The 20,145-nt window shown below is 34.8% G+C and overlaps 1 long non-coding RNA gene across 1 annotated transcript; it reads right to left on the reverse strand.

The window, feature by feature from the left end:
* Nucleotides 1-3,284: 3,284 nt before the first annotated feature.
* LOC107931268 (uncharacterized) lies at nt 3,285-5,177 on the reverse strand. Its single transcript, XR_005916935.1, has 2 exons — nt 3,870-5,177; nt 3,285-3,787 (listed from the first exon to the last, which is right to left on the reverse strand). It is a non-coding gene; the product is annotated as an uncharacterized lncRNA (long non-coding RNA).
* Nucleotides 5,178-20,145: the final 14,968 nt, after the last annotated feature.

The raw sequence follows: 20,145 nt of genomic DNA on the forward strand, positions 1-20,145 counted from the left end.
TGTAGATTGATTTATCTAAGTATCCGTCTTGAAAATCCGAGTTAGGTTAATAGGAGTGTATGAATGTGATTTGGTTATAAGGTAGATTGGATATAAAATGTGAATTGATTTGACATAATTGCATACATATAAAATGTGATAAATTATAACATATAAAATATTATGCGAAATGAGTCGAAAACGAGCCTTGAGGGCCGATTAAGTTAAAGAGCTAATAAGCTCAAAAATTGTTGAAATGAGTTGAGATAACAGTAAGTGTTTATACATACGATTAAGTATATGTTTACAAAGGTGGTATATAATTAGGAAGGTGTAAGTATACAAATATGGTGCGAAATGATAATATTGAAATGTTAAGCAAATTGGCTTACCTAATGGAATATAAATACTTACCTTTCTTTATATATATAAACTTGTATAAATTACAAATTGAGTTCATATACTTATTGCCATGCTTTTATATTAAATTATCATCACTTGAATCATAATGTACCACTGAGTTCTATTGCTCAACGTATAATTTTATTTTCTGTGCACAGGTTAGGTGTAAATCGAGATCTTGAGCATCGACTTCAACATCCAATCAAAGTCTCAGACTCAACAATGTATGTATAAATTCCTTTTGTTAGTTACAAACCATGTACCTAGGTTGAGTCAATTTTGATATATAACCATATATATGTATGCATAAGCATTTTTGGGTTCTGAAGGTTTTTGTTTAAATATGGTAAATTGATTATAGATTGTAAATGGTTTTAACTCTAGTAAAATTGGTGTGATATGTCATAGTGCTAATGATCTTGGAATAGTAAGAAATATATATGATTCTGTATAAAATGCAATCGATACTTAGCTTATAGTTGATAAGGTATTAACTTAGTTTTGGTTGAGAAATTGGTGTGTATAAACTGATGATAATTGTTGAATATATTGGCTGAACATAATAAGTATGTGTTTAGAATTGATTTGGAAAATTTCAAGTTGTTGAATATATTAACTCATTGATTGTCTAAGTTTAAACTGATGGTAAGTGATATTGTAAGAACATTTACATTGTGAGAAAGACAACTTACTTCAATAGATAATCTAAACGAGTCCATAATCCCGTAAAATAATTAAACTGAACATTTGATTCAAATACTTAGAAGGATTATCCCGTAAGATAATCTAAATGTTTACATAGACATACTCATTTAAATAATGATACATTAGAATTGGCCCAAGACGAATTAATTCTGAATTCACTTGTGAATTAATTTACTTGTGTTGTTCATGGTGTGATTTACCTAAATCTTGAGTTAATTACTGACCATGCATATGTAACTCATGTGCTTTGATATAAGTGGAAGCTTATGATCTAAAGATGATCGAGCCCACTAATCAGTATGTTAGGTACATAACTTGTGTATGGCATGACTTTACTAGAAACAATGAAATTCATAGCTCGATTAAAGAATTAATGATATCTTCTTATTGGCATTGTGTGATAAATATGAAACGTAACAATGGGTTGCTTATTCTCGAACGAGTAATTTATCACAATCAGTTGTTGACAATGATCATATTAATCATTAGGAAGGCACGATAGTGACAATGAGATAAAACATGATTGCATTGAGTGAACAAATTTAACTTAAAGGAATTAAGGTTATCATATAAAGATAACACACACATGACGAGGTCATTGGAAAAGTAGTTGAATGAATTATTTTCGTAGAATATACAATAAGAAGTTTTCAATTATAGTACTTCTTGTGGACTAACTCTATGATTAAATAAATTGCGAATTGTCGGAACGATACTTTTAAATATAATTACAATTACTTGAGCTTAATTGTATATGTTCGATCGGTCTCTTCGCTAGCTCAATAAAATCTCGATCAAATTGCATTTTAATCAGAAAAAATTATAACTTTAAAAATAATTTAATTGAGTTAATTTATTCAATGAGGAATTAAATTAAGCAGTCGTAAGAATTGTTCTACTAGAAAAATTTTCTTGAAAAATTAATTTTGAAAATTTTAAGTGATTTTTAGGAAAATTAATTTTGATAAAGTAAAATTAAATTAATTAAAATAAATATGATATTTTTGAAAATTAATTTTCAAGTTTGACGATTAGCACAATAGGAAATTGAACCGGAGATGAAAAATTAGACTCGAGAACCCAAAACCGATACCGAGTTCCAAAACTGATCGAATCGAGCTCGGTATGTGAAACCAAGTCAACGATCCAACAAATGGCAAGACAGAACTGGTTGAGCCATCATTAACCCAGATTGAACCGACAATAGCTGACCAGCTCATGGTGACATGAAAGTTCACGCTAGCACCACCGAACACGACAGTGTCGATGACTTTGACAACAACATTCCAATGGCTGGCAGGTGATCCTTCGACGGTTGAGCAATGGAGGAATCACACTCCTACTAGGACTCTACCGAATAATTTGATTTCACATTAACTATTTCAAAAATAATATTATCTTAATAGATTTAATAATATTTTTTTATTTACAACCTAACCCCAAAATTTAAAGAAATTATGAAATTACCTAATTGATAATTTTATGAAAAATTTTATGATTGAAAGTGAGCCCACACTCGATAGATGTGAGTTTGAAGTTAGTGAATAATTCTACTCGATCAAAGCATCTATCCTAGATAAATCGAAAAGATACAATTTTAATTAGAGATACAATTTTAATTAAGTGTTTATTATAATTTTAGAAAAAAAATTAAAACACTGCTTTTTTTTTTCTCAATTCTATTTTTCATTGCGTTTTTCAAAAATTCCTAGATTTCTTTGATAATGAGTTGTGTGAAAACAGTATCGCATTCGGTAAATTTTAATGTAGTTTAGGGGGAGGAATTTCGACCCCATACCTCTTCCTAATTTGTGCGAAAGGCTTCTCTAGCTTACTCAAGATAGCTAAAAGAGATGGGATCATTAGAGGGGCACGTGTAGGAGGGAGTAAATTATCACTAACCCATTTGTTTATTTTGCAAACAATAGTATCGTATTTGGAGAGGCTACCGTAGAGAGCGCTAACAACATAAAAGCTGTTGTGATGGATTATGATGGATGTCGAGCCAATTAGTGAATTTTGACAAATTTATTTATTTCAACAATGTACTCAATGAAGCAAAGGAACAAATTGGAAATGTTTTAGAAATGCAGATTTCAATCAACCCAGAGAATTACCTTGGGCTGCCAAAGATGGTTGGGCGACAAAAACGAAGAGGTTTTTGCAATTTTTAGAGACAGGTTCATTTACAATATTGAGAATTGGAACGCTCGACAATTATCATTGGGAGGAAATGAGGTCTTCATTAAATCAATATTACAAGCTATACCCATTTATGCTATGTAATGCTTCCTTTTACCTATTACATTATGTCGTGATCTTGAAAGTATAATAAGTAGATATTGGTAGCGTAATTATAAATCGAAAAAAGGTATACAATGGTGTCAATGGAGGTTGTTGTGCGAGGCCAAACCGCATGGAGAATTAGGATTCAGGGATTTAGCAAAATTTAATGTAGCCCTTCTAACGAAACAGGGTTGGCGATTGTTATCAAATCCAAATTGCTTATTTGCGCGAGTTATGGAAGCCAAATACCATCCAAATGGCGATTTACGAGCTCAAGATTAAGTTCTTACCCTTCCTATACCTGGCGTAATATATGGAGTGCTGGTGGATTATTGGAACAAGGAATCGGTTGGAGAGTGGGCAGTGGGCAGTGGAACGGCGATTAATATTTGGAACGTTTCTTGGCTTTCGAGACCTGGACGAGGAAGAGTGTCGGTTCAGAATATTGATATAAACTACACAATCGTTGCCGATCTAATAAATCAAGATACTGCTACCTGGAAAACAAAAGACTTAAGAACATTATTTGACTAAGAACAAGCAAGGCGAATCGTGACTATTCCGCTGCCTAGCATTGACCAAACAAATGAAATTGTATGGCGAGAAGATAACACAGGAGTCTATTCGGTTAAAAGTAGTTACAAGAGGCTCCTAACAGGTGAATCAGACATTTTGGGTGAGGAATCAATGAGTTCAGATCAGACATTACATACCTTTTACAAAAGATTATAGGCTCTAAACATTGCAAGTAAAATAAAGATTACAGGCTGGAAAATTGTTTCGGTGAGTAACTGTCCTGTTTGTCGGGCTGCGTGGAGTAGTGGCCCATGTGTTCTATGACTGTCCATTCAGTCGACAAGTCCTGTAGGGGGTGGAAATAGATTTCTCCCCAAATAACGAAGAGCATAGTTGGAAAATACGGTTAGCAATCGAATTTGTTAATAACAATCCAATAAAAAACAGATGGATGGCTATTACTTTTGGGGCCATTTGGTACAACAGAAACAAAAGCTATCAGGACGGAGCAGGTTAAAATATCTATGGACTAATAACGTTGTTCAAGGCATATTAAAAAAGCGAAGCCAACAGTGGAAGACAAATCTTATATATGCGGCTCAATCAAAGAAATAAAGGTGAGAGCCCGACGATTTCAATATAGTAGTTTCGGATTCATGCCTGGAACCGCAAATAGCGCAAACCATGTTCTAGCAGAGGAAGGGAGGCGCTATGTCTCCTTTGAGTACGGGATAGAAGAGGAGCCGGTGAGGGTGGATGAAGAGGCATGCCAAGATTGAAGCGGGTTGCAGAGAAAGGAATAAAGGGTGGATTTTTTAGCCGGAGGATAAGCCATTTAGGGACTCCGGCGACCACAGTATTAAATGGGCAGTCTCGCACCTACACAGACCATATACCTATCACCGGATGATGGAGGAAAGGAACCAGTTTTGCTGCAGTTTTACTTTTCGTTTTGCTTAGAAGGATAAGGCACCGTTTAAGGAGCCAATAGGGGTGCAGCAGCCGAATAGTATTGCACTTATGATTTCCTTTGATTAATTAAGGGTGAGTTTGGATAGGCGGTATATTTACTTACGGTTAGTATAAAAATAGTAATAACGGTGAGATTAAATATTGTAACGATACTATAGCGTGAGACAAAAAATAAGCTAAACTCACTGCCTAATCGTTTATTAAACACATTCTAAATTCAGTATTGTGTATAAATAAATAATATCATTTTTTATTGTGTTTTTTTTTCATTAAATAAGGTCATCAGTATTCTGTTAATAAATAAATAATATCATTTTTATTCATTTTTTTTGTTTTTATTGTGAAATGACAATTGAATTTGTCTAATAAAGCAGGCGCACAAGATTGACTGCCAATTTTATGAACGCAATGCCGTGTGAAAGAATTCCACACACACTAAATACTAAATGTTGTGTGCATCAACATTTTATAATTGTCAAAATTAATGAAAGCCACACCTTAATTTTCAAGGAAAAATCTTACAAATATTACAACCAAATTTAAAAAAAAAAAAAACTTAATTTTCCACCCCCTTCATATCCCGAATGTATGAAAGCTTCAATTCATTTTGTTAGACTCGCTTTGAAACTCACGCGTATATATAATCACATTGAAGTTCAAGCAATTAACATATAAAACTCTGACAAGTTTATAATGATGATAAGATACTTCATTTCACCCCCAAACATATATAATAATCGACGGCCAAAAAAAAAAGTGTACCAATCCGTGAGAAAGAGAGCCAAAATCAGGTATTAAAGTTGAGTCCCCCAAGCAGAGGAAGCCAATCGTGGACACCTACACACGTGATTCCCACACAATAAAAAGACAGAAACAGAGTATGCATCACTCGAGTCAGCGCTCCAAACTTTGCTGGCAGCCAATGGGACCACTCATCTCTTTGTCTTAGCCCCATTGTCCCATTTATTTACCCTCACATGCAAGACTGATCAGGTGCATGGGAGCGACCCAATTGGTGGATTCCATTCAGTTATTATTGCTGGTAGTTGAGGGCTTGCGATATGGGAGATTGGGGGAATTTAATAGCCTATTCAATTTTGTTTGAGGTTGATGACAGGAGATGTGGCAATCAATTATTAATTTTCGATTTCCATTTCCGATTCAATCAATTCGTCAAATTCAATTTAAAAGTTTTAATTGTTGTTGATTTTTCTCACCATTACTTTCCCATAAACAAATAAAAACCTCATTTTGTTATTCAAGGTTTTGCTATGTGATATTGTGAAGCTATTAGTAGGTCATCCCTTGATAAAAGTATCATAGAGATTTTGTATTAGAAGTTGGATTAAATTTTGTTCTTTTCACTAAAAAATAGACAAATTAATTTATTTATATTAGATTAAAGAGTAAATTGACTCTTTTGTGAGATACACTTAGCACGCCAAGCATCACTATCTGATTATTCTATCAACCATATTAACTTTTAACAATATAAAAGTACGAAATTTTTTAATAAAAGAGATAAATTTACTTATTAATCTCACGTATAATGATTATATCAATTTTTTAAGTATAAAAAATAAAATACAATCCGACTTCTAATAAAAAAATCTCTATAATACTTTTACTATTATTATTATTTAAGAAACAGACCAAATTAATGATATCAATCAATTAATCAGTGGGTGCCTAATAACATGCCAAAAGTGCCACTGCTATATATTGCAAAAACAAAAGAAGCCCAGTATTATAATTGAACCAATTTGCATTAAATTTTCAAACTGAACACCCAAGATTAGTAGTTTTACATTAGTTGATTCTGGTAGAACTCTTTTATCTCAAAACCACCGTCGTGCCAACACTTCTTGTTCGATACATGTTAAACCCTTTCTTTTTTATTGCGGTCTTTCTATTTCTACAATCACGGCCTAAATTGGAATAGGTTCAACCAAGCCAGTATCATTGAATGCTGGTTGAGTTGAGTAATGGTCAATAAAACTAATGAATGTGGAAATTTTTCTTTTTAACTAATTGTCACGTAGCACCGCTCCCCACGAAACCCTCTTTTTAACTGTTTTGTTTTTTTTTTTTTTTTCTTTTGCTTTTACCTATTCGCCATTGGCTATTCCTCGGCGTGCTCAATGGGGCAAATCTCGGTGCATGGATGACAATTGACAACCTTCTTTATTGAGAGAGATTTAGTGGCTAACTAATATGCGGCATGCTATTGTAATTAGGCCTTAACCTAGTAACCTTTTTGTGTACGTTATGTTATATATGGGCAATGGTCCAAAGACGGGAGAGGGGTTTCAACCCACCCAAGGACGATACACTTAAATTGCTCTGGGTGGTTGTACATTTACATATGATTGAGGTAGTTTTTGTTCTGTGAACCAAAATTTTAATGTAGTTACTCACAGAACATTAACTCTTTTGACAAAGCATTAGAGAGAAAATTTTTCTTAGAGGATAATACCTTTAGTTGTTAGAGTATCGAGCCAATCGGTTAGCGGATGACACTTCAAAAAATTTTCTTTAGATGGAGTTGACCCCTCCCCAACAACGATAATAAAATTAAACTTTTTTATTATTTCTTTGTTAATCTTAGGATAGAAAATAATAGAATTATCCACCTTTCTTAAATTAAATGGGGAAAATTCAATGTCGTGTAAATAAGATATTGGATTTGCAATTGTAGGTAGAGAAAATAGCATTATGAGGGCTTTTATCTCGTTTAGATATCCGATCCAATTATACTTTAAATTTTGATCGAGTATAATATGATATGATTTGAATTTTGTTGCATCTCTTAAAAAAATCAAAATATTATTTAAAATAATTTAAAAAAGGGGATGCAATACCATTTGTACACGTGAAGATAGAGATAATGCAATAATGATGAGATTAGGTTTAATTATAACAATGCACTTCCTTGTTTTCATCAAAATGTGGGTTTTGATAAATAAATGTCACATTTTAACCTTTTTGTCCCTAAATAAATGATAGTGAAAGTGATAGAATATCTAACATTGGGAGAGTCGGGTAATTTACATAAAAAAGCCTTTTTTTTAAATATTATCGAAATGAGCCCATTATTTAATTATTTATCGGAATGGTCCATTTTCCGTCAAATCGCGTCCACGTTAGCGCAATGTCAGGAGAAGCGCCAGCAAGTCGCGGCCACGTCAGCGCGCTTTGCTGACGTGGACGCGACTTCATGCCACGTAGCGCGTTCTGGGGGACGAGATTTTGCCGTTTTTCCCATGTTAGGTTTTTTTTGCTTTTAGGGTTTAGGGTTTAGGCTTTTTAGGGTTTTTAGGTCTTGGAAGAAATAATTTCGAGTTGACATTTCTGATCAAATAGTATAAAATCTCTTCTAGTTGGATGCTATTTGAGAAGAATTTGTGAAATCGCGTCCTCGTGGACACGCTTTTGCTACAGTAGGTCATGGAAGAAATAATTTTTTTTTGACGTTTCTGAGGAAATAGTATAAAATCGCTTCTAGCTAGATGCTATTTGAGAAGAATTTGTGAAACTGTTGGTCATGGAAGAAATAATTTTTTCTTGACGTTTCTGAGCAAATAGTAGAAAATCGCTTCTAGCAAGATGCTATTTGAGAAGAATTTGTGAAATCGCGCCCTCGTGGACTCGCTTTTGCTACAATAGCATGTTTGGGCTGAGGCTATAAATTAGGCAGAAAATGTTCTCAGAATGCATAAGTCACAGCAGAAACAATTTAGAGAGGCTAAGAAGGTTAGAGTTTCAAATATGAGTGAACGTATTAGCGCTGTTATTTACTACGATGGTGAGATTTGCCACACCGAGAATGGTGTTATTTTTTTTCGGAGAATACGGTGCGACTGGTTTTTAACCAGAACATAGATTTGACAGAACTTCGTAAAAGAATTAGGCGTAAAATTTTTGGAACGACGCCAATGAAAGTTCTGTCTATTACGTACTGATTCTGTTCTTCTGTTGATCCGGTGACATATGACTCGTTCGACATAAAAGGTACTCGTAGCTTGGAGGCAATGGTGCGGACTCATCTTGCTAGTGGAGCACCTTATATTGAGTTATATGTACAATTTACATCATCAAATGATGTATTTGCGACCAGTGTTCGAGATGTATACACGACCCCTGGCCGACACTCGGTTAGCGAGTTACAAAATATGGAACAGCCCATGTTTGGTAGCGGTGTCAAATGCACATCCCCTGCAAGACACTCTGTCAATGGATGGGACATGTACGTCAGTGGCTCGATGTTTAATGCTAGAAATATGTACTGGGAACGGCATCAAGTTCTGGTGGGTGGTAATCTACATCCAATTGGGGACGTTATCAAATGCCTAGAAGAATGGATGATGTATTCCCTACGACGTCAACCGGTGAGGGGACCTCGTAAGCTGCAGATGATTGTGGGTTAGAAGATGACTCCGATGTGGATCCACCTCAAGAGCCTGGGCGGGATGGTGCAGAAGTTGGTTTATTTTCTGAACCGGAGCCTATTCCAACAGAACTTGAAGATGCTGAAAGGAGTTCAGATGAAGAAGAAAATCCACGATTCAGAGCATACTCACCTCCAGCCCACATGCATAATGTCGATCTGTCTGCAGATGATGCGTTAGAGTTTCCAGATATACCACACCGGTTGCGTGATCGTACAAGTTCAGTGTAACAGCCCAATTTTGACCCTAATTGGAATAGTGGTTTCGGGACCACAAATCCGAGTCTGAAAAATATTTTAATATTATTTTGTGTGTTTATGATGTGTGAATTTAAATGTATGAAAGTTTCGTGAATTAATTTTGTTGTTTATGTGTTTAATTTGACAAAAGTATCAAATTGCATAAAATGTGAAGTTTGCTTATTAAGGTGTAAAGTGTTTATTTGATAGTGGCTTTTAAATATGAGGTTCTTAAAGGGCAATTAGCCTATTTTAAAGGATAGTGGACGGCAATTTAGTTAATATATAGTTTTTATATATTAAATAAAAAAGTTATAATAATAATAGTATAATATTATGTTATTATGTCATTAAAACATAAAAGAAATAAGCTTTTTCTTCATTGTTTGTATCACCGAAAATAGAAAAGAAAAACAAGGTTTGAGAGCTTGAAATATTCGGCCATTTTGAAGCTTAATTCAAGGTTAGTTTTTGTTCGGTTTTTGATAATTTTTACGTTTTTGAGATCGTTGCTTTGAATACTTCAAAACCCATGTCTTAATTTTGTGAATTGTTGATGATTTGAGAAATGCCATTGATGAATGCTTGAGCTTTGTGATAGTTGATGATGAAATATGAAAGATATGTGAAAGATTAACATGCTTTGTTTTTGAATTTTTGATGAATTTGAGTAATTAGGGTTAAGTTGTAAAAATAAAATTTTTGAGGGACTAAAATATGAAATAAATGAAATGTGTGGGTTTGTATGGACACTAGGAATATTCGACCCTTAAGGAGTGTAGTCAAATTTTGTGTATTTTGTGTTTTGAGCAAAAAGGACTAAATTGTGAAAATGTGAAATATTAGGGGTAAAAATGTAATTTTCCCATTTATGTGTTCTTATACTAAATTGAATGAAAATATCTTTAAATGAGATTTATTTGAATATGTTTAGATCAAGAAACCAAGAAATCGGATTTAGATTGGGGGAAATCAAAGGTAGTTGAGTAGTCGATCTATTAGTCGACAATATCCGAGGTAAGTTATTAAAAGCATACATAGTTGTGTCGTTTTAAATTATCTTAACATCTACGTAATTATGCTGAATTGAATTGATATATATATAGTGATAAAATTTTTGAATTATGACGTATTGAGTTGTTGACTTCCAACACTAAGTGTGCGAGTATAAAAATATACGATAATGAGATTAGCACTAAGTGTGCGAGTTTAATTGAAATGCACTAAGTGTGTGAGTATAAGGGTAAAGCACTAAGTGTGCGAGTTTGATTATTAAGCACTAAGTGTGCGTACTTATTAAATATTTTCGAAAGATTATTAATATCGAATATTCGACTTATCGAGAAATCATGAGTAATAAAGTGAGTAATAATTATTTTGGTGGTATTCAAGATTAAGTTTTGTAAGTATTAAACCTAGGTGGTGATTATAATTGGAATCATATTTATTTAAGATGATTCTTTATATTTTATGATAATAAAATGTATAATGTACTTGACCTTGTACTTAAATTTGAAGAAATGCTTATAGTTGTGTTATTATATTGATTTTTGTTAAATCATAGTATAAAGTGAATAATTATATTATGCTATGGTAAGCTAAAGGTAAGATGATTTAGAAGTATGAATTGGTTAAATATTATTCTAAATGTCAAGTTAAATTGTAGAGTTTATTTGCTTGTAACTTACTAAGCTAAATTAGCTTACCATGTGTTGGATTATTGTTTGATGTATAGATTTTGGTGATCGCTACGTGTTCGGGTATCGTCAGCTAAGCTCATCACACTATTGATGTCTCCTTTTGGTATTTTGCTAAATTGTTTTCAAATATATGGCATGTATAGCATAGTTAAAAAAATGTTGATTTTGAAACCAATGTGTTTGTGTAATTAAAAGCCATGCGAAAATGGCTTATCTCTTTTTGTTTGAATTTGACTTTGATACATATAGTTTAATGAACAATTTGGGGTATATGCTTATGTATCATGTGCATGATTAATTAGATTTAGATAATGTATATACTTGACTTAGATATAAGTTCAATAATTTTTTTTTAAAGATGTGATAACCGATTGTGTGGTGCAGGTTTGATTTAGTGTATGCATATTAAGTATGTAAATTAGGTATAAAATTAGAGGTTAATAATGTATAATATGGTTCAAGTTGTCATGGTCATATGCGCACAAAATGGTAGTGAGAAAATAGGTACATTTTTGTGTTATAAATTTAATGTATAATGCTGTCCAATTTTGAGTATATTTAAGCTGTCTAATTCGATGTATAATGCTGTCCATTTAGAGCATATTATTGCTGTCCAATTTGATGAATAATTGCTGTCCAAAACAGGGTTGGTTCTTTATGTCTGTAGTATGTTACATAGTTAATCATTTATTAATGAAATAAATGTATGCAAATAGTAGTTTTAATATTGGCTCGGCATATGATATGTATTGATAAATGTTAATTTTAAAATGTTTTAAGTATTTGAATGATATAAAATTTTTAATTAGTAAAGCATGACTGATATTTGGTGTGGATTGTTAATGACTTATATTTTTGGCGAATAAATTGTTTTTTGATAATTAGGTGAAATAAATTAGGATTTTAAATATATATATTTTTATATATTCAAGACGCATATTTATATACAGCTTGATATTTGGTTCATTCTGTTAAGTGTAAGATTTCGATATTTAGTATCACTCCTTAATCCTAATTCAGCGACGGATATGGGTTAGGGGTGTTACATTCGGGGGTAGATTCCGGTGAATTTGAAGTTGGTAATCAGTTTACCAACAAGAATAGTTTTATTGGTGCTTTGAAACAACATAGCATCAAAAACAGCGTTAACTACCACGTTGTTAAATCCAAATCTGATAAGTTTGAGGCGAAGTGTGCGGTCCAAGACGGCACACGTTCATAGAAAATCTACGCCTCGTTAAGGAAAATGACAGGGTTGTAGGAGATTAAAAAGTACAAAGGTCCACATACATGTGCTGCAGGTACAGTATTGACGGTTTCTGAATAATACTTTTATTATGCAATGTTGCATTACTTAATGTACTCGGTTTATAGGTGTTTCACAAGATCATCCCAAGATGGATTCAGCTATGTTAGCTAGCTTGATACTGCCCACGGTTAAAGTAGATCCCAGGACTTCAGTGCCGGTGTTAATTGCCAATATTCGTAGCCAAATAGGGTACACGCCCTCTTACCGCAAGGCTTGGATAGCTAAGAAAAAGGCATTGGAGAAGATGCATAGTGGGTGGGATGCCTCATATAATGAAATATGGCAGTGGTGTCAAGTGCTAGAGAGATACGTCCCAAGTGCCATCACAGACCTTGAAACGGAACATGCGTACTACAACGATTGATTGCTACGCGGATGCCAAGTGTTCAAATGCCTGTTTTGGACCTTTAAGCAATGCCGAGACGTATTTCCATACTGCAAGCCGTTGGTACAAATTGACGGTACATTTATGTTCGGTAGATATACTCATCGGTTATTGCTTGCAGTGGCACAGGATGGCGGTGGGAGAATTCTTCCAATTGTATTTGCAATAACACCGGGGGAGTCGTCTAATGACTGGGATTTCTTTCTCTCTAGGTTAAGGAGGCATGTGTGCCCCCAACCTGATATCTGTGTTATTTCAGATCGGGGCGCCAGTATATTAGCTGCATTTGATCGTCAAGAAAGCTTATGGCAGCGCACACACCATAGATATTGCCTAAGACACGTTGCTTCGAACTACTACAGGCAATATCCATCAAAGAGCGAAAGATGACAAGTGACCAACATGGGTATTTAGTCTATATCTGTGTTATTTCGTTTGTCAATTTGAATTAGTTTTATTGGCAGAAGTGGTATAAATTATTCGCTATGATCTTATATTGGCAGGGTATGAAATAAATAAAGATCGTTTTCATGAGATGTTGGCAATTTTACGTTCAATTAACGGAGAAGGGGCGGACTACCTTTGTAACATACGTTTCGAACAGTGGGCACAAGCATACGACGGTGGCCTACGATATGGCCATATGACGTTGAACCTGGCTAAATGCATAAATTCTATTCTTAAAGGAACACGCCATCTACCGATAACATCGGTTGTGCGAGAGACATATTTTTGTTTGGCGGCGCTATTTCCAAAGCGAGCAGCAAGTTATGCAGGCCAAATGCAGGGAGGCCATGTATGGTACAGTAAGGTAGTTCAAGAAATTAGCAAGGCCAAGGCGAGGGCAAACACCATGCACACAGTGTGTTACGATCGAGACAATTTATGGTTTCGCGTGACAGAGTTTGACAGACCGCACCAAGGTGTTGTTGGCGGGCAATATCGTGTACACTTGCGAAATAGGACTTGTGACTGTGGGATGTTTGATGCACTTCGTTATCCATGCGCTCATGTTATTGCAGCTTGTCAGAATCTCCGTCTGGATCCAATGAGCTATGTGGACGAAGTGTACAAATTAGAAAACATGTACAACGTCTGGAGACACGTTTTCCCACCAGTCCCAGATGAACGTAAGTGACCGTCCGTATCTCTTGCTCCTTTTAAGCTGTTACCGGATAGAGAATTGCGTCGTAAACCAAAGGGTTGACCTTGCTCGACTAGAATACGTAACAATATGGATATCCGAGAAACAGCCAGTCAACAGAAGTTGTGTGGATGGTGTAGGAATCCAGGCCATACAAGCCGATCATGCCCTAATCGGAATAGTTGAATGTAATTGTAAATAAATTATATTTTTTCAATTATTTGTACAAATTAATTAAGCTCATGTTATTACATCAAATAAACTTCTATTTTATTACATCAAATAATATCAAAATAACTCAAAAAAATTTCTATTTTATTACATCAATTAAACTTCTATTTTATTACATCAAATAAACTTCTATTTTATTACATAAAATATTATCAAAATAACTCAAAAAAATTTCTATTTTATTACATCAAATAAACTTCTATTTTATTACATCAAATAATCTTCTATTTTATTACATCAAATAATATCATAATAACTCAAAAAAAAATTCTATTTTATTACATAAAATAATATTAAAATATTTAAAATATTTGTAGAAATAAATTTAAATACGGCAATCAATGTCTATGCCCGGGGGATTCAGTGCCACATGGCGGCCGTCGACGGTTACGCGCTGGATTCCTCCTTTCTCTAGCTTCCGGAGGCAGTTGTTGTTCCTCCGACGGGGATTCTGGTTCTTTCGGTACGGCGGATGGTTGTCAAACTTGGGACGATGATCCACCTTCAAAGAATAGTGTATGTGGAGGTGTTTGCATCATGAACGACGACGGTGTTTGAAACTCATACGTTGGTGGGGATTGGTAAAAAGAAGATCTCCCCGATGGCCCCTCTTGCAATCCCTCGTGCGCCACTAGCCTATACATCGACGGTCCACTCGGCATAACAGGAAATGGAGCTGAGCCGGGCATTTGGCTCCAACCTGCCATAGGACTCGGAAAAGGATACATATAAAGGTTATGATACATGTCGAAACCGTTTTTTTTTAAAACAAAATTTTAGTTGTCGACTTAAAAAAACAAAAACTGGAGTCGCCACCGATCCTTTATTAAGGTGTGATCGGCTCACCTTAAAATGATTTTGGTCTACGAAATTTGAGAAAATGAGTCCGGGAGTCAGTTACGCACGAGGAAGGATTAACACCCTCACAACGCCCAAAATTGGTACCAAATTGATTCTTTAATGCCTTGATGTCGAAAATTTGAAAAGATTTTAAAATGAGACTTTTTATTTCATGAATGAATCAAAATAATAGGACATTCTTATTTCAAATAAATAAAACACCACACCCAGTAAGTTAGGGCACAATATTTTTAAATCTTCAAAAATACCCGAATATTGCCTTTTGCTTTTGAAAATTCTTATTTCGAGAAGTCAAAATATCAGGACCAGTAAGTTAGGACCCAACATTTTTGAACTCCAAGAATAAGTTTTTATTTAAAATTTGCGAATTTAATGCAAAATGAATACTTAGCGTTCTAAATTCATCGAAGAATAATCGCATTCCAGTAAGTTAGGACACGGTCTTTCTCGAGAATTATGTACACCAAGTATTTTGAAAATTTATAAAATATGATGATTTTAATGTTTTGACAAAACCAAAATACATATTTTCTAAAAGGTATGCTAAAAAATTAATGTATAACATGAAACAAATACTTTAATTTAAATATATATGCACATGTATTTACAAAATATATATATACAGGCACAATATACAAGTAAATTTGAGAATCTGTGTATGCATATATTTAATACACATATACAAGTATACATATAAAAAGAAGGAATGGAATATATCAAACAAAAATACTAATAAAAAATGCATGTATATATGTGTTTGAAAATCGTGAAAATAAGATAAAAATATAAAAATATGTATTTGTGTATATATTTAAAAAATTTAATAAAAATGCGTAAGTATATATATACATATAAAATATAAGGTATACAAAAGTTAAAAAGATAAAAGATAAAACAAAAAGAAATAAAAAGATTTTTGAAGGATAATACAAAAAGGTATAAGTATACATATTTACAAAAAAGAAAATTTGAAACTAAAATATAAGAGTACATATATATATATAGAAATTAGGGAATAAAATTGAAAATAAAACATATGAATAAAAAATATATATAAACGTATACTAAAAAACATATGTGCATTATATAAAAAAACCTATGCGCATGTATATACAGTAGTAATGATAATAATACTAATGGTATAATATAATAGAAATAATAACATTAAAAGAAAATTAAATAGTAAAACAGTAAAAAAATGGACTAGATTGAATTAAAGATGAAAAAAATAGGGTAGATTTGAAAATAGACAAAAGAGACCGATTTGAATGCGCTAGCAATAACGGAGGACCAAAAGGGAAATTATTCCCGCCTTCCTAAACGCTGCGCAGCATGAGACCGAATTGAAACAAAATTAAAATATGCGGCCCAAATTTAAAAAAGAAATAAAAGGGTTTAATTGAAACGAAACGCAAAAAAAGGACTAAACGCACAATTTCCCCATTCAGGCCAGAACGCGCGGATCCTTCCCTCCGGGTTGGGTCACCGCGCGGGTCTGGCCCTTTCAAAACGGCGCCGTTTGGCCTTTATTATTAAAACCAAAAAAAATTCCTAAAAAACTATTTAATTTCATTCTAAAAAATTTGCAACAAAAGGGGGGAAACCTCTGCTAGGTTTTCAACTCCCCAGCCCTCCATGCCGCCGCCGTTCTCGGCCAGTGGCCGATTCAAATCCCGGCCTCCAACTCTGATTCCCAACGAAGCAAGCCTAGGACGTCACGGCGAAACCGCAGGTAAGAATCCCTTTTCCTATACTACTATTTTTTGTAAAAATCAGAAAATAAGCATAAAAATGAGAGGAAAAAAATCGCAATCACCTTTAAAAAAGAGTTTTTCACTTTTTCTCTATTCTCAATTTTTCTGTTATTCGTCTCTTTTACATTGAACCCCCCCTTTTACAGATTTCCCATCGGTTTTTATAATCGAAAACAAAGAAAAAAATCAACAAATCAAAATCCCGCAAAAATACAAAGAAAATCATTATTTCTGTTATTGTTGCCTCTACTCTGGTGTTGGTTCCGCTTTTCTCGCAGGTACGGGAGTCGTGGAAGAGGCGCACGTGCACGGAGGGTCGTGTGGCGAAATTCACGGCGGCGTGCAAAGGTGAAATTGCTGCGGCGGCTATTAGGGTTTTTGATTTTTGATGTGGCTGAAAATTTGTTAAGTTTTGGGCTTGTTGGGCTGTTAATGTTTTGGGCTTGTAATTAGGGTTAATATTTGGGCTATTGGATTGGGACTTTGGTTTGTACAAGCCCGGGTAAATTGGGCTTATTACAATACATATAAGGGCTAGGAAACGCACCTAGCATCATCTGAAAAGGCGGTTGCCTGGGTATCATCGGCTGAACTGCTGCGTCGGGTGACTGTGTCGATGCTCTCGTTGGGCCTGGTGATTGCATGGTCGCTGATGATGAGCCGGGTGAATGTCTAGGCCTCGTTGAGGGGCTGCCTTCGTCGTCTTGTCGTCTTGGATTTAGAGGCCCGCACCTTTCCCTTTCGACACGTATTTGCCGTTGCCTCTCCTCTGGCGTCAGTAAATACGGCTTGCCATGGATCCTAAATCATGGCATGTATTCTAGAACGCACGCTAACTCCGGAACGATGATTGGTTCCCGAGTAGGTATATATTCATACCGATCTTCCCACATTTCCATGTACTCGGACCAGTATCTCGGCCAATCCGTATTCAATTACCGAAGGTCGACTTTGTGTTAATCGTCAAACACCTCAGCATTCACGGGAATCGGTTGTCTACATCCTAACTGTCGTAGCACTCTGTCTGACTGGTGCGGCTCCACGGTTGCGTAGTTGATCAACACGACTTTCACGTGCCAAGCTTGTGGATTTTGTAAGAATTGTTCTGGAATTACTGCCCAAATTGCTAGATCCTCGTATGGTGTCCATTGAAACTATATGAACATGATAGAAATATTAGTTATATACATAATACTAAATACTAAATACTAAATATCAATCGACTAGCGAATGTATGGAAATATCTATTTTATTTAATACTTACTTGTGCTTCCGACCGTTGGTCCAATAGAAGTCGTATATCTTCAAGAGAGGTAGGTAATCGAGCATGACTTGCCGGATGGTTTCACCTAATTAAATAAATTTTTAACATAATTTTATTTTTTAAAATCTACATAATAATTGTAAAATCTAATATAAAATTTACCTCGTTATGAGTGGGAATGTATATGGGTGGTCCACTTGAGGACGTAGAAATAGAAAGCGAAACCGTGCCCATGATTGCAGTAGTGACAGACAACCTCCGATTTTTGCTCTCCTCGATCGCGTCGCCCCGCACATCTCCTGATATAACGTTGCCAAGACGGCAGACCCCTTACTCAATTCACCGGTTGCTCTAAAATCAACGAGTTTCAGCAGCCATCTTAGATGTACGAGGCTCCATGACGTGTCGGGCATCAGATAACCTCCAATTAGTTGAAGAATGTATGCCTGAGCATATCGGATTCTTTCAATTTAGATTGAATCTTCATCCGGATCAGGGAATGTGTCACGTAACCAGCCTATCTCGATCTTACCTCCCTTCATTTTCTTCGGAATAGCGCCTAAAAGCTCGTAGCACACCGCCCCCCAATCGCTAGATTGGGCAGACCCGGTGACTGGGTACCCATCCACCGGCAATCCCAATTGCAGACTGACATCTTCTAAAGTGATAGTGCACTCTCCACATGGAAGATGGAATGTGTGCGTCTCGGGTCTCCACCTCTCGATCAATGCACTAATTAGTTTCGGGTCCACCTTGCATCCCCGGCCTACCGTCGCCACGTGCCAAAAACCCGCTTCCCGCAGGTAGTTCTCTACCAACGGTGATGGAGGAGCATCCATATTCCGGATATTGCATTCCAATACCTGATCTACAGACTTTTATAACAAATAATAAATTAATAATTATCTAAAAATGCATAAATAAAAATTCTTAAATAATATTTAAAAATTATATTTAACACTTACCATTTTCACTTATTCCACCGATATGTGATGATTATCAAGACGAGTCAATTCTCCGGCCATTGCTGAAATCGTACAAAATTTTACGGTATAAAAAAATTTTAAAAAAAATATTTTTTTTAAATTATTTAAAAATAGAGATTTAAGAGAAATTTAAGAATAACTTGAGAGCAAATTGAAATTAAATATGGATTTGAGAGAAATTTTGTAGGAATTTGAGAGCAAGTTGAGAGGAAATTGAGAGGAAATTTGAGAGAAGATTAGTTTGTGAAAATAAAAAAGGGGTGGAGGTATTTATAGTTTTTTTTTACCGTTGGAGGGGCAACGTCAAATTTTTGACCGTTGCAGCATTGTTCATGCGCGGGACAAATCGCGGCCACGTCAGTGCGCTGACTTGGACGCGATTTGCCAAAAAATAGACCATTCCAATAAATAATTAAATAATGGATCCATTTCAATAATTTTTCAAAAGAAAGTGCTTATATTGATAAATTGCCCGGGAGAGTCCTCTCATCTTTAGAAAAGATGGTTTAAATTGATGAGCCTTTTATCTAACACCTTTAAATTTAGTGAGCTATAAACTTAATTGTAGTAGAGGCAGTTTCTTAAAATTGGGGATGTTATTTTCATGATTTGAATATATATAGTAATCTAACACTTTTCCCGTTCACAATGAAAGTGGTCATGACGTGGCTCAAGGACCAAAGGGCACAAAAACCTAACACAAACAATGTACTGTCCATATCGTTTGACCGCGCATGGTAACATTACACCTCTGATTCACAACCATGATTACAACACGACGACAAATCAACCCCTCTTCCCACACTGCCAAGAAAACGATAAATCACCCCCCAAATCTATTCAATTATATTAAATTAAAACTCATTGTTCTTTCTTTCTTTTTTTCTTAATTTAAGATAAAAAATAAATTATTACCAACCTCAAAATCATATAACCCCACGTCTTTGGATTTCTTTTTCTCTTA

This window comes from Gossypium hirsutum, chromosome D08 (genome assembly GCF_007990345.1).
Source record: "Gossypium hirsutum isolate 1008001.06 chromosome D08, Gossypium_hirsutum_v2.1, whole genome shotgun sequence".
Lineage (NCBI taxonomy): Eukaryota > Viridiplantae > Streptophyta > Magnoliopsida > Malvales > Malvaceae > Gossypium > Gossypium hirsutum.